This window comes from Mus musculus, chromosome 1 (genome assembly GCF_000001635.26).
Source record: "Mus musculus strain C57BL/6J chromosome 1, GRCm38.p6 C57BL/6J".
In the NCBI taxonomy this organism is placed as follows: Eukaryota; Metazoa; Chordata; class Mammalia; order Rodentia; family Muridae; genus Mus; species Mus musculus.
In genome coordinates this window covers 103,298,914-103,311,929 of record NC_000067.6, presented here as the reverse complement: position 1 = coordinate 103,311,929, position 13,016 = coordinate 103,298,914, and the positions used below count along the sequence as shown (strand labels likewise).

The 13,016-nt window shown below is 39.4% G+C and overlaps 1 pseudogene; it reads right to left on the bottom strand.

Annotated features, from left to right (window-relative positions):
- Gm18728 (predicted gene, 18728) overlaps positions 1–13,016 on the bottom strand; it is a 429,487-nt pseudogene that overhangs the window by 89,146 nt on the left and 327,325 nt on the right.

The window sequence follows — 13,016 nt, the reverse complement described above, 5'->3', positions numbered from 1 at the left end:
AGATTCTCTCTTCCATCTCTTGTATTCTGTTGCTGATGCTTGCATCTATGGTTCCAGATTTCTATCCTGGTTTTCTATCTCCAGCGTTGCCTCACTTTTGGTGTTTTTTTTTTTTTTTTTTTTTTCTGTGTGTGTGTGTGTGTGTGTGTGTCTACTTCTCTTTTTAAGTCTTGGATAGTTTTATTCAATTCCATCACCTGTTTGGTTGTGTATTCTTGCAATACTTTAAGAGATTTTTGTGCTTCCTCTTTAAGGTCTTCTACCTGTTTAGCAGTGTTCTCCTGTATTTCATTAAGTGAGTTATTAAAGTCCTTTTTGATATCCTCTACAATCATCATGAGATGTGCTTTTAAATCTGGTTCTATTTTTTCGGGTGTGTTGGAGTGCCCAGGACTGGGTCGGGTGGGAATGCTGCGTTCTGATGATGGTGAGCGGTCTCGGTTTCTGTTAGTAGGATTCTGTTTGCCTTTTGCCATCTGGTAAACTCTGGAGTTAGTTGTTGTAGTAGTCTCTGGTTAGATCTTATTCCTCAGGTGTTTATGTTAGCCTCTATCAGCAGACCTGGGAGACTAGCTCTCTCCTGAGTTTCAGTGTTCAGAGTACTCTCAGCAGGTAGGCTCTCCTCTTGCAGGGAAGACGCCCAGATATCTGGTGTTCGAACCTGCCTTCTGGCAGTTGTAATCCACTCACAGAGGTCTTAAGATCCTGTGGTAGGTCTCGTGGGTAGCTTGCGGGTATCAGCCGACTCTGTCACCTAGCTACCCTGGTACTGGGAGGACTGGAAGGTACTTGTGATCCTGATCAGGCCGGATTTTCTGCTTCCCTAATTAATGCCATCTCAAGTCCTGAGTGATTGGATTGGAGCAACAGCTGTGTTCCACTCACCAGAGGTCTTAAGGTCCCATGAAGAGTCTTGTGGTTAGCTTGCAGGTGTCAGCTGACTCCGTGCCCTAGTTACCCAAGTGCTGTGAGCCCCATTTTAATGGGGTTATTTGACTTTCTGGGGTCCACCTTCTTGAATTCTTTATATATATATTGGATATTAGTTCCCTATCTGGTTTTGGATAGGTAAAGATCCTTTCCCAATCTGTTATTGGCCTTTTGTCTTATTGATTGTGACTTTTGCTTTACAGAAGCTTTGCAATTTTATGAGGTACCATTTGTCGATTCTCGATCTTACACCAAAAGCTATTGCTGTTCTATTCAGGATTTTTTCCCCTGTGCCCATATCTTCGAGGCTTTCCCCCACTTTCTCCTCTATAAGTGTCACTGTCTCTGGTTTTACGTGGAGTTCTGTGATTCACTTATATTTGACCTTAGTACAATAAGATAGGAATGGATCAATTTGCATTCTACTACATGTTAATTGCCAGTTGTGCCAGCACCATTTGTTGAAAATGCTGTCTTTTTTCCACTGGATGGTTTTACCTCCCTTGTCAATGATCAAGTGACCATTGGTCTACTTGTCTGTCGCCATACCAGTATCATGCAGTTTTTACCACAATTGCTTTGGAGTACAGCTTTAGGTCGGGCATGATTCAAACAGAGGTTCTTTTCTCATTGAGAAGAGTTTTTGCTATCCTACGTTTTTTGTTATTCCAGATGAATTTGCAAATTGACCTTTCTAATTCATGAAGAATTTAGTTGGATTTTTGATGGGGATTGCATTGAATCTGTAGATTGCTTTTGGCAAGATAGTCATTTTTACAGAGCTGATCCTGCCAATCCATGAGCATGGGAGATCTTTCCATCATCTGAGATCTACTTTGATTTCTTTCTTCAAAGACTTGAAGTTCTTATCATACAGTTCTTTCAGTTCCTTAGTTAAAGTCATGCCAAGGTATTTTATATTATTTGTGACTATTGTCAAGGGTGTTGCTTCCCTAATTTCTTTCTCAGCCTGTTTATCGTTTGTGTAGAGAAAGGCCAATGACTTATTTGAGTTAATTTTATATTCAGCTACTTCACTGAAGCTGTTTATCAGGTTTAGGAGTTCTCTGGTGGAATTTTTAGGGACACTTATATATATACTATCATATCATCTGCAAAAAGTGATATTTTGACTTCTCCCTTTGCAATTTGTATCCACTTGACTCTTTTTGTTGTCAAATTGCTCTGGTTAGGACTTCATGTACTATGTTGAATAGGTAGGGAAAAAGTGGGCAGCCTTGTCTAGTCCCTGATTTTAGTGGGATTGCTTCCAGTTTCCAACATTTCCTTTGATGTTGGCTACTTTGCTATAGATTGCTGTTGTCAGGTTTAGGTATGGGCCTTGAATTCCTGATATTTCCAAGACTTTTATCTTGAAGGGTGTTGGATTTTGTCAAATGCTTCCTCATCAACTAACGAGATGATCATGTGATTTTTGTCTTTGAGTTTGTTTATATAGTAGATTACATTTATGGATTGCTGTATATTAAACCATCCCTGCATCCCTGGAATGAAACCTACTTGGTCAGAATGGATGATTGTTTTGATGTGTTTTTGCATTTGGTTAGCAAGAATTTTATTGAGTATTTTTGCATCGATATTCTTAAGGGCAATTGGTCTGAAGTTCTCAACCTTTGTTGGGTCTTTCTGTGGTTTAGGTATCAGAGTAATTGTGTCTTTATAGAATGAATTGGGTAGAAAACCTTCTGTTTCTATTTTGTGGAATAGTTTGAGAAGAACTGGAATTAGGTCTTCTTTGAAGGTCTGATAGAACTCTCACTCAACACAGTTGGTCCTGGGCTTGCTTTTTTTTTTTTTTTTTTTTTTTTTTTTTTGTCTGGGAGACGATTAATGACTGCTGCTATTTCTTTAGGGGATATAGGACTGGTTAGATCATTAATCTGATCCTGATTTAATTTTGGTCCCTTGTATCTGTTTAGAAATTTGACCATTTCATCCAGGATCTCCAGTTTTGTTGAGTATAGCCTTTTGTGGATGGATCTGATTGTGTTTTGATTGCTTCAGGATCTTTTGTTATGTCTCCTTTTCCATTTCTGATTTTGTCAATTTGGATGTTGTCCTAGTGCCCTCTAGGGAGACTGGCTAAGGGTTTATGTATCTTTTTGATTTTCTCAAAGAACTAGCTCCTTATTTGCTTGATTCTTTAAATAGCTTTTCTTGTTTCCACTTGGTTGATTTCACCCCTGTGTTTTATTATTTCCTGCAGTCTACTCATTTTGGATGAGTATGTTTCCTTTTTTCTAGAGCTTTTAGGTGTGTTGTCAAGCTGCTAGTGTTTGCTCTCTCTAGTTTCTTGTTGGAGGCACTCAGAGCTATGAGTTTTCCTCTTAGAAATGCTTTCATTGTGTCCCACAAGTTTGGGTATTTTGTGGCTTCATTTTCATTTAACTCTAAAAAGTCTTAATTTCTTTCTTTATTTCTTCCTTGACCAAGGTATCATTGAGAAGAGTGTTGTTCAGTTTCCATATGAATGGTGGTTTCCATTATTTTTGTTGTTATTGAAGATCAGCCTTAGTCCATGTTACCTGATAGGATGCATGGGACAATTTCAATATATTTTTTTAATCTGTTGAGGTCTGTTTTGTCACCAATTATATGCTCAATTTTGGAGAAAGTACTATGTGGTGCTGAGAGAATGTACATCCTTTAGTTTTAGGAAAAAATGTTCTGTAGATATCTGTTAATCCATTTGTTTCATAAGTTCTGTTAGTTTCACTGTGTCCCTATTTAGTTTCTGTTTCCACGATCTGTACATTGATGAAAGTTGCGTCTTGAAGTCTCCCACTATAATTTTTGTGAGGTGCAATTTGTACTTTGAGCTTTACAAAAGTTTATTTAATGAATGTGGCTGCCCTTGCATTTGGTGTATAGATATTCAGAATTGAGAGTTCCTCTTGGAGAATTTTACCTTTGATAAGTATTAAGTGTCCTTCCTTGTCTTTTTTGATAACTTTGGGTTGGAAGTCGAGTTTATTAGATATTAGAATGGCTACTCCAGCTTGTTTCTTCAGACCATTTGCTTGGAAAACTGTTTTCCAGCCTTTCATTCTGAGGTAGTGTCTGTCTTTTTCCCTGAGATGGGGTTCCTTTAAGCAGGAAAATGTTGGGTCCTGTTTGTGTAGACACTCTGTTAGTCTATGTCTTTTTATTGGGAAATTGAGTCCATTGATATTAAGAGATATTAAGGAAACGTAATTGTTGCTTCCTATTATTTTTGTTGTTAGAGTTGGCATTCTGTTCTTGTGGCTGTCTTATTTTAGGTTTGTTGAAGGATTACTTTCTTGCTTTTTCTAGGGTGTGGTTTCTGCTCTTGTATTGTATTTTTTTTTCTGCTATTATAATTGAAGGGCTGGATTCGTGGAAAGATATTTTGTGAATTTGGTTTTGTCATAGAATATTTTGGTTTCTCCATCTATGGTAATTGAAAGTTGGGCTGGGTATAGTTACGTGGGCTGGCATTTTTGTTCTCTTAATGTCTGTGTAACATCTGTCCTGGATCTTCTGGCTTTCATAGTCTCTGGTGAAAAGTCTGGTGTAATTCTGTTAGGCCTGCCCTTATATGTTACTTGACCTTTTTTACTTACTACTTTTAATATTCTATCTTTATTCAGTGCATTTGTTGTTCTGATTATTATGTGTCAGGAGGAATTTCTTTTCTGGTCCAGTCTATTTGGAGTTCTGTAGGCTTCTTGTATGTTCATGGGCATCTCTTTCTTTAGGTTTGGGAAGTTTCCTTCTATACTTTTGTTGAAGATACTTGCTGGCCCTTTAAGTTGAAAATCTTCATTCTCATCTACTCCTATTATCCGTTGGTTTGGTCTTCTCATTGTGTCCTGGATTTCCTGGATGTTTGAGTTATGATTTTTTTGCACTTTGCATTTTCTTTGATTGTTGGGCAGATGTTTTCTATGGAATCTTCTGCACCTGAGATTCTCTCTTCCATCTCTTATATTCTGTTGCTGATGTTCACATCTATGTTTCTAGATTTATTTCCTAGGGTTTCTGTCTCCTGTGTTGCCTCACTTTTGGGTTTTCATTATTGTGTCTACTTCCCTTTTTAAGTCTAGTATGGTTTTGTTCATTTCCATCATCTGTTTGGACGTGCTTTCCTGTTTTTCTATAAGGACTTCTACCTGTTTGGTTGTGTTTTCCTGTTTTTCTTCAAGGACTTGTACCTCTTTAGCAGTTTTCTCCGGTATTTCTTTAATTGAGTTATTAAAGTCCTTCCTGTTTTTCTCTATCATCATCATGAGATATGCCTTTAAATCTGGGTCTAGCTTTTCTGGTGTGTTATGATGTCTGGGACTGGGTGAGGTGCGAGTGCTGTGTTCTGATGATGGTGAGTGGTCTTGGGTTTTGTTAGTAATATTCTTACATTTGCCTTTCTCCATCTGGTCATCTCTGGAGTTAGTTGTTATAGTTGTCTCTGGTTAGAGTTTGTTCCTCTTGTGATAATGTTAGCCTCTATCAGCAGACCTGGAACACTAGCTCTCTCCTGAGATGCAGTGGTCAGAACACTCTCTGCACAAAAGCTCTCCTCTTGCAGGGAAGGTGCACAGATATCTAGTGTTCGGACCTGTCTCCTGGGAGAAGATGAAGGCCTGAATAAGGTCCTGTCCCAGAAGCTGTGTTGCTCCGGCTTCTACCAGAAGCTGTTAGCTTCTGTAGTCCACACTCTGACCTGGGCAGACTAGTCTCAGAAGGATCTGGGAACCAAGATGCTTCCCTCAGGGGCTCTGGCAAATCCCTCCAGAGCAGATCAGACACCTCTCTTCTAGCAGGGAAGGTGCCTGAATATCTGGAGTTCTAAATAGCGTCTGCCTCAGAAGCTGTGTTGCTTCTGCCTATCCCAGAAGCTGTCAGCTTCTGTAGTCTACACTCTCACCTGTACAGACTAGTCTCAGAGGGATCTGGGAAAAGGGATGGCTCCCCCAGGTGCTCCAGCAAAGTCCTCCCAGGTAGGGTGGACACCTCTTGTCTGGCAGGGTAGGTGCCCAGATGTCTGGAGCTGGAAACTGGATCTGCCTCAGAAGCTCTCTTCTAGGGACCTTGGGGGTGTCTGCCGACTCTGTGCCCAAGGTGACCAGGTGCTGGCGCTGACTGGAAGGGACTTGTGACTCTGTTCAGACTGGGTTTTCAGCTTCCCTAATGCTGGCTCAGGTCCCATGGGGTTGGAATGGAACAGAAGTTGTGTTCTTCTCACCGGTGGTTCTAAGATCGAGTGGAGAGTCCTCTAGGGACCTCAGGGATTTCCATCGACTCCGTGCCCAGGGTACCCGGTACTCTCATTAGTTTTTAAGAAGAAGGAGGTACAATGACTCAAAGGGAAATCTCAAAGGGAAGATGAAGCATATAGAACAGCATTGGCCTATTAAGCAAGCATACATTGTTCAGCTAGTGGAATTTGTTACCATTAAATAATGGAGCATATCAGAGTTAATTGCTGCAAGGAGAGATCATGGGTGCCTCCTGTAGATAAGGTCAATTATCTTGTATTAATCTAAAGCACATTATGAATAGTTTACTAGGAAAAGTTAGCTGTAAAACATGGTAAAATAAACAGAGAGGGAAACTTTAAGTTTAATAGTAATATTCATGTGTGAGGGGGTGGAAGTGGAAGACAAAAGGATATTGGATTTCATCCTTTATCATACTACATCTTTATTTCTGAGCCATTGTGTTTTTACTGAAACTAGAACCCAACAGTTCACTTAAACTGTCCAACAAGTTTGGAGGATCCATCCAATCTTTAGCCCATGGTTGCTGGGGACCAAATTTAGATCCTCCTGCTTTCCCAGAAGACTCTATTGACTAAGCTTTCCTTTCATCCCTAGAATATTTTAAGTTACTAAGTAGCTTAAATAGATTATGTGAGGAATTCCATTCATCATCACAAGAGTAGTGGGACATCTGCTCTCAGATTTTGCTGATGCAGAGAGCCAGGAGAGAACGGTGCCCTAGGTCAGATGTATTAGATGTAAGAACATGACATTCTTTAATTGTTATGGGAAGACTTCCTCACTAGTTTCTCCTAAATTTAAATATCCATGGGCTCCACAGCACCTTCCACACATCCAGGCTTATCCACACTCTATCTGCCCTCTTGATCCATAGCTGAAGGATCTGATAACTCTATTGCCTGGAACTATTACAAAGTATTATATTTAAATGTTGAAAACCTAAGAGGAAAATATCAAACTTCAAAATGTAACTATGGTTTCTACTTACTCAGTATTGGTTTCACATTATTATCATCTTAATCATTTCCTCACTCCCATGACAATATATGGGGCAAAACATCTCAAAAACAATGGTTAATAAAAAACAATGGAAACTTATTTTTTCCTCAAATTTAGCCTGTTATTCTTAGTTCCTGAGAATGTTGGACATGGGAACCCTGAATCAAGTTGTGTCCCTGGCTTTCAATCTTTCTCCTTTCATCATTTGTTTCCTGACTCTGGCTGCCCAAATAAGTATTCAAGAATACAACCTATAGCATAACACTTGACTGCCTAAATAACATGTTGTAATTTGATCACATCTTACTGCCTCTCACTGCAGGTTTGTCTGCTTTCTCTTGCATTTCTGAATAAAAAAGTTGTTTCTCATGATTACCAACTACCTATCAAATCAATATTCTCTAAGTATTCAAGAGAAGAACTTATGAAAATCATATAACTCTGGGTGAAGAGGAAACCTGTGAACCATAGAAAAACTTCCAAAGCTCACCATTTGTTTCACAGCATAAAAATACCAAGGACATACCTATGGATCCTGGCATTCAGAAGGAAATGCTTCATGAATATTGGGTAAAGTATGGAAATACTGCCTACACACTGGAGGATAAACTGAACCATCATCTGGTGCAAAGCTACATAATAGGCTTGGCTTTCTACCCCATGAACCAGGTCCTGATAATGCCATTCAAGAGCCTGTCAGACAGAAGAGCTCTAGTAGGATATTATTAACAAAGGTCTTGTCATACATTCTGTGGTGAATACTATCTACTAGCAACCCGTGGGATACAGAAATATTATGGGAAAAAATATCCTTGTGTCTGGCTGAGGGAGTTTTGGGATTAGATTCCTGAAGTAGAAAAACTAACAGTAAATAGAGGAGGCACCATTCTGTGTGCTGAGGTCTGGGACTGAATAAATAGGAGGAAGTAAGCTGAGCACTAGCATCCATCTCTGTCTGCTTCCTGACTATAGATCTATTGTGATTACTTGCCTCACACTCCTGCACTATGCTTTCCCTGCCAAGATGGACAAAGATATTCTTCCTTCCTGAAGATGCTTTTCCTAAAGTGTTTTTTCACAGCAACAGGAAAATCAACTAGCCTGCATGCCATGATTTGAGAAACAGCCTGTGTGCTTTTGTGATTCCTCTAGAACTGGTTATACAGGAAGCTTGAGAACCACCTCATGTAGATGCTCAGAACTGGACATGAGATCTCTGTAAAAAAAATATATATGCTTTTAATTTCTAAGCCATCTCTATAACTCATTTCTTCCCCAACACCCCTCTCCTTCTCATATTGGGCTGCTTTGTGTCATTTATAAAAGAATTTATAAATGGAAACTTGAGTATAATTTTATTATAGTTTAAAACAAAACAAAACAATGGCTCCCCAAAACAGACTAACAAAGAAGGCAAACTAAAACTCCACACTTTCCCCATGGAGGACAATAAAAAGCATTCATTTTACCTTCTTTGATCTAATAATTTTGTATATTCAGTTTTCTCTGTGACTCACAATACCTCTGGAATATGACATGTTAAATAGTTTCCTCTAAGCCTCTCAATTTGTTACATAACACCTCAGCTGTTCTAGCATTTGTCCCTCTCATAAGGGTGTCCCCCAAGGGAAAAAAATCAAATTTAATTCCTTTTCATGCTAGAAATCCTTGGCTGAGGCTTAGAGAGAAACAATGAGACCCATGCCTGACCAGGGTAAAGGCATGACTAGGATATAAGTGAAATGATGGGTGCATATTTCTAATGGTTGTGCATAAAGTGAAGCAGCACAAGGCACACTGAGACTAGGCAGTGTTTAGAGGCTGAAGATTTCCCTGGTTTATCACACTGTCACTCACATATATCATTTATAGAAGTGACTCTATATAGTAATGATCTTTCAAATTTAGTGTGAGGGGAAATTTCACATTTTATCATTTGATGAGGAAGTCCCATCATATTTTCTCTGCAGCATACATTTCTTTACAATTTCTCATCCTTTAACTTCTAGGCCAAGAACTGCCATTATTAGCATTCCTTCTGGGGTTCACTCCACAGTTTCCTGGCAACAGCCAGGTATCCCTGACTCACTATAAAAGCATTGACTTGCCCTATCTTCACTCTCTTCTCTTATTCTCTTGCTGTCCCTCTCTGTCCCTTCTCTCCCCATTCCCCTCCTCCTCTCTCTTCACGAGCTTATGGCCAGTGTCTACTCTCTCTCTTTCTCTCACCCTCTCTCTCTCACTCTTCCTCTGTCTGTCTTTCTTTTTCTTTCCTCCCCTCTCAAAACCTCCCTCATGCCCTAGATAAACTCTATTCTATATTATACCATCGTGGTATGGTGGTACCGCAGTGGGAAAGGATGCCTCAGAAGGGGCCTGCAAAGTCACCTCCTTCCTACACACCATAACAAGCTTTCACAAAATATATGCCTGCCTTCTTCTTCTTTAATTCTTCTTCTTCTTCTTCTTCTTTAATTCTTCTTCTTCTTCTTCTTCTTCTTCTTCTTCTTCTTCTTCTTCTTCTTCTTCTTCTTCTTCAATTCTTCTTCTTCTTCTTCTTCTTCTTCTTCTTCTTCTTCTTCTTCTTCTTCTTCTTCTTCTTCTTCTTCTTCTTCTTCTTTCTTCTTCCTTTTTATAAAACACAGCATTGATGCTAAATGACTTGGATTTAGACACTGGAAGGATCATATCTCTGTGATTTGCTTGTTTGATCTATCCACCCAGAGAACTGGCACACTCTATTCCCTCACTGGTCAATGTAAACATCCTTTGGTCCCAAGGGAGGGTTGTTGAGCTAGTAGCTACCCAGAGTGCTATCTTTGAGGACAGAATGAAAAACCCTTTTTGGTCATTCTGCTCCATGAAATGGTTTTGTCGTCCCTAAACTCATCTTAAAGACTGTTAACAACTCTATCTCATTTGTAAACTTTTAGGCTACAGGACACCCATCCAAATCTACCTTTCATGGAGCAAATTGAATCTCTCCAGATAAGTAACCCTGCAGATCAATAGCTTATGTCCCCACTTGCTACCTATTCCAGATGTTTTGCCTATTCCTGGGATTGGGATACCCCTCACTTCCTACAACCAAGGCCTAAGGCTTTTAAGAGGACATATTCAAATGTACAACTAAGAAATGTTTTTTTTTCCAAATTTATTTAACTTTATTCTCTACCTTTAATATATATATATGTTTGTGTGTGTGTATGCATGCATGTATGTATGTATGTATGTATGTATGTATGTGTGAGTGTCTCTGTGTGTGTTTATATGTTTGTGTGAGTGCCTCTGTATGTGTATGTGTGTTTCAGCATCTTCAGCATCTTGTCAAGTACAGGCATATACTAGATCCAGGACAGCTCCAGAGAAACAACTTGCAGATGTTTCAATCTTTTCTCAGATACACAGATGTTGCAACTGGAACAGAGCCTGGACAGCAAGAAAACAGCCAACTCTTCTAAGACTGGATCAACATCTCTATACCCATTTTCTTTGGTTTCCCAGAGACACACCACCCCAAAGTTAGCACAAAGTAGATAAAGATCATGATGAACCTATTTCTGCTCTACTATCATATCTTTATAATTTTTCCTTGTTTGAAAGTAATTCCAAATGGGTGCATGTTAGGATTTGTTCTAGACCCCATAGTTTTCTGGCAATAACCAGATATACTTGATTCATTATAAAATAGGATACTTGTCCCTTCCTCACTCTCTGATCTTATTCTATTGTCCTTCTTCTCTTCCTTTCTTCCCTCTCTGTCCCTTCTCTCCCCATTCTGCTCCTCCCTAACTCTCCATGTGGTCATGACCACCTTCTACACCTCCTCCCCCCTCTCTCAAAACAAGACAAAACAAAAACCTCTATTCCAAACTATACCCTCCTGTGGCTGGTATCTCATGTGAAGAGATGACTCAGCATGGGCCAACAAAGGAACACCCCTTTCCCCATACCATACCAAGCATCCACCAACCATATTCCTGGCTTCTTTTTCTTTTTTACAAAACACAACAGATGTGATATGCTAATCAAACCATCTTATGGATACTGTTCCTAGCATCTCTTCCTGGTATGGTGATAAAGAGATAAGCAGAAACAGTGACTACTGTTGATCTCATATGAACACAAGTACCATTTTTACATCAGATTTTAATTAAATGGTGCTAGAAGAAAAAAAATGAGGAAAGAGACTAGACATGAAAATGGCTGCTGCTTAAAGAATGAAGCCTATGGGAGTTCTTTCCATGCACTATTAATGTTAATGTAATAGAATTGCTCTGTTCTATTAACTAGAATCATAACTCTTAACCTCTAGATAAACTGTGTATTCAAAGAAACCCGAGGATAAAGATTAAATTAGCCTTGCCAAATACATGAAAGTATTCATGTTCCAAATATAAGAGGCTATTGATGTATGACCAGATATGGCACTTACGTTTACCTCCGCTGAAATGACTCTGAAGATTCTGGTATGACCCATCTAGATAATATGATACCACTGAAGCCTAGGAGCAAAGACCTTTTCTTCCTTATTTTTCATCATGGTGTTTTGTAAGAGCAATAGAAATCCTCTGACACTTGCAAAATATTAAGTGGAAAATTCTAGAAACAAACAATTCATAAGTTTTAATCTCTATGTAGCTTTGAAAGGAATGAACATATCTCAAACTATTTCACCTGGCAGGAGAATTGATCCTTGGTCCGGATGACTCTGGAGCAGCACAAAAGTCACTTTGCAGTCATAATTGTTCTGTTTTATAGTACTTTACTACTGCTGATGGCTTATTGTAAATAGTTTATAAATTAAACTATGTCATGAGTATGTATGGCAGGAGGAAAGTCCCACATGCTAGGGTGGAGGGCTAGGAATGTACTGCTGTTGGATAAGAGGCCCTTCTTGTATTGCAATGTCTGGAGGAACTCAGTTGTTCTTTTATTCTTTGCTATACCTCATTTCCAATCTTGAAGTATCTTTGAAAACCTGAATAAATTGAAATGGTCCACAAAATAATATAGACACGCGCAGACACACCAGCGGGAGGTAAATGCTACCTGCTGGAATTTACACAGCGTAAGAACCTGACAATGTGTATTATGCAGTGTGCTATACAGTAAGGAGACCCTCACTGGTCTAAGTTGTCACAAAGTGTTTTGTTAGGACAAGTTCCTGAGTATGAAAGAAAATGTGCCCTAGGGCATCCACACTGTAATTTTGATCTACAGGCAACACAATCCAACTGGTCTTAAGTGGGATGTTTGTATGAGCGAAATAATTATGTACATTTTTTTCTACTCTGTCTCTTTCTGTCTCTCTGTTATCTCCCTGTAGGTGAAGGTGTTGTTTCCCTAATTAGTTCTTGATTGTGGCAATAAAGAAGATGGAAACCAATTGCTGGGTGAAGAGTAAAGGGTGGGATTTCTGGGTCACAGGAGGAAGAGAAGGGGAAGTGAGTGTGTGTGTGTGTGTGTGTGTGTGTGTGTGAGAGAGAGAGACAGAGACAGAAACAGAGAGAAACAGAGAGAGACATGGGGAAAGAGAGAAACAGAGAGAGAGCAAAAGAGAGAGAGAGAGAGAGAGAGAGAGAGAGAGAGAGAGAGAGAGAGAGAGAGAGAGAGGAGAGAGAGAGAAGTATTTTTCACCCAGGCTTTCAGGCCTGGAGGCAACTAGAACTGGTGATGGCCTTCATCATAAGTGGATTTCTGATATACAATAGCTGATGAGTTTATAGCAATAGAGTCGGTGTCCAGCTTTGAATAATCTGGGTACTTTTAAAATATTAATGCTACCTGGTGTTTTCCATTCACAGCAAAGGTGGGCAAGAGGAG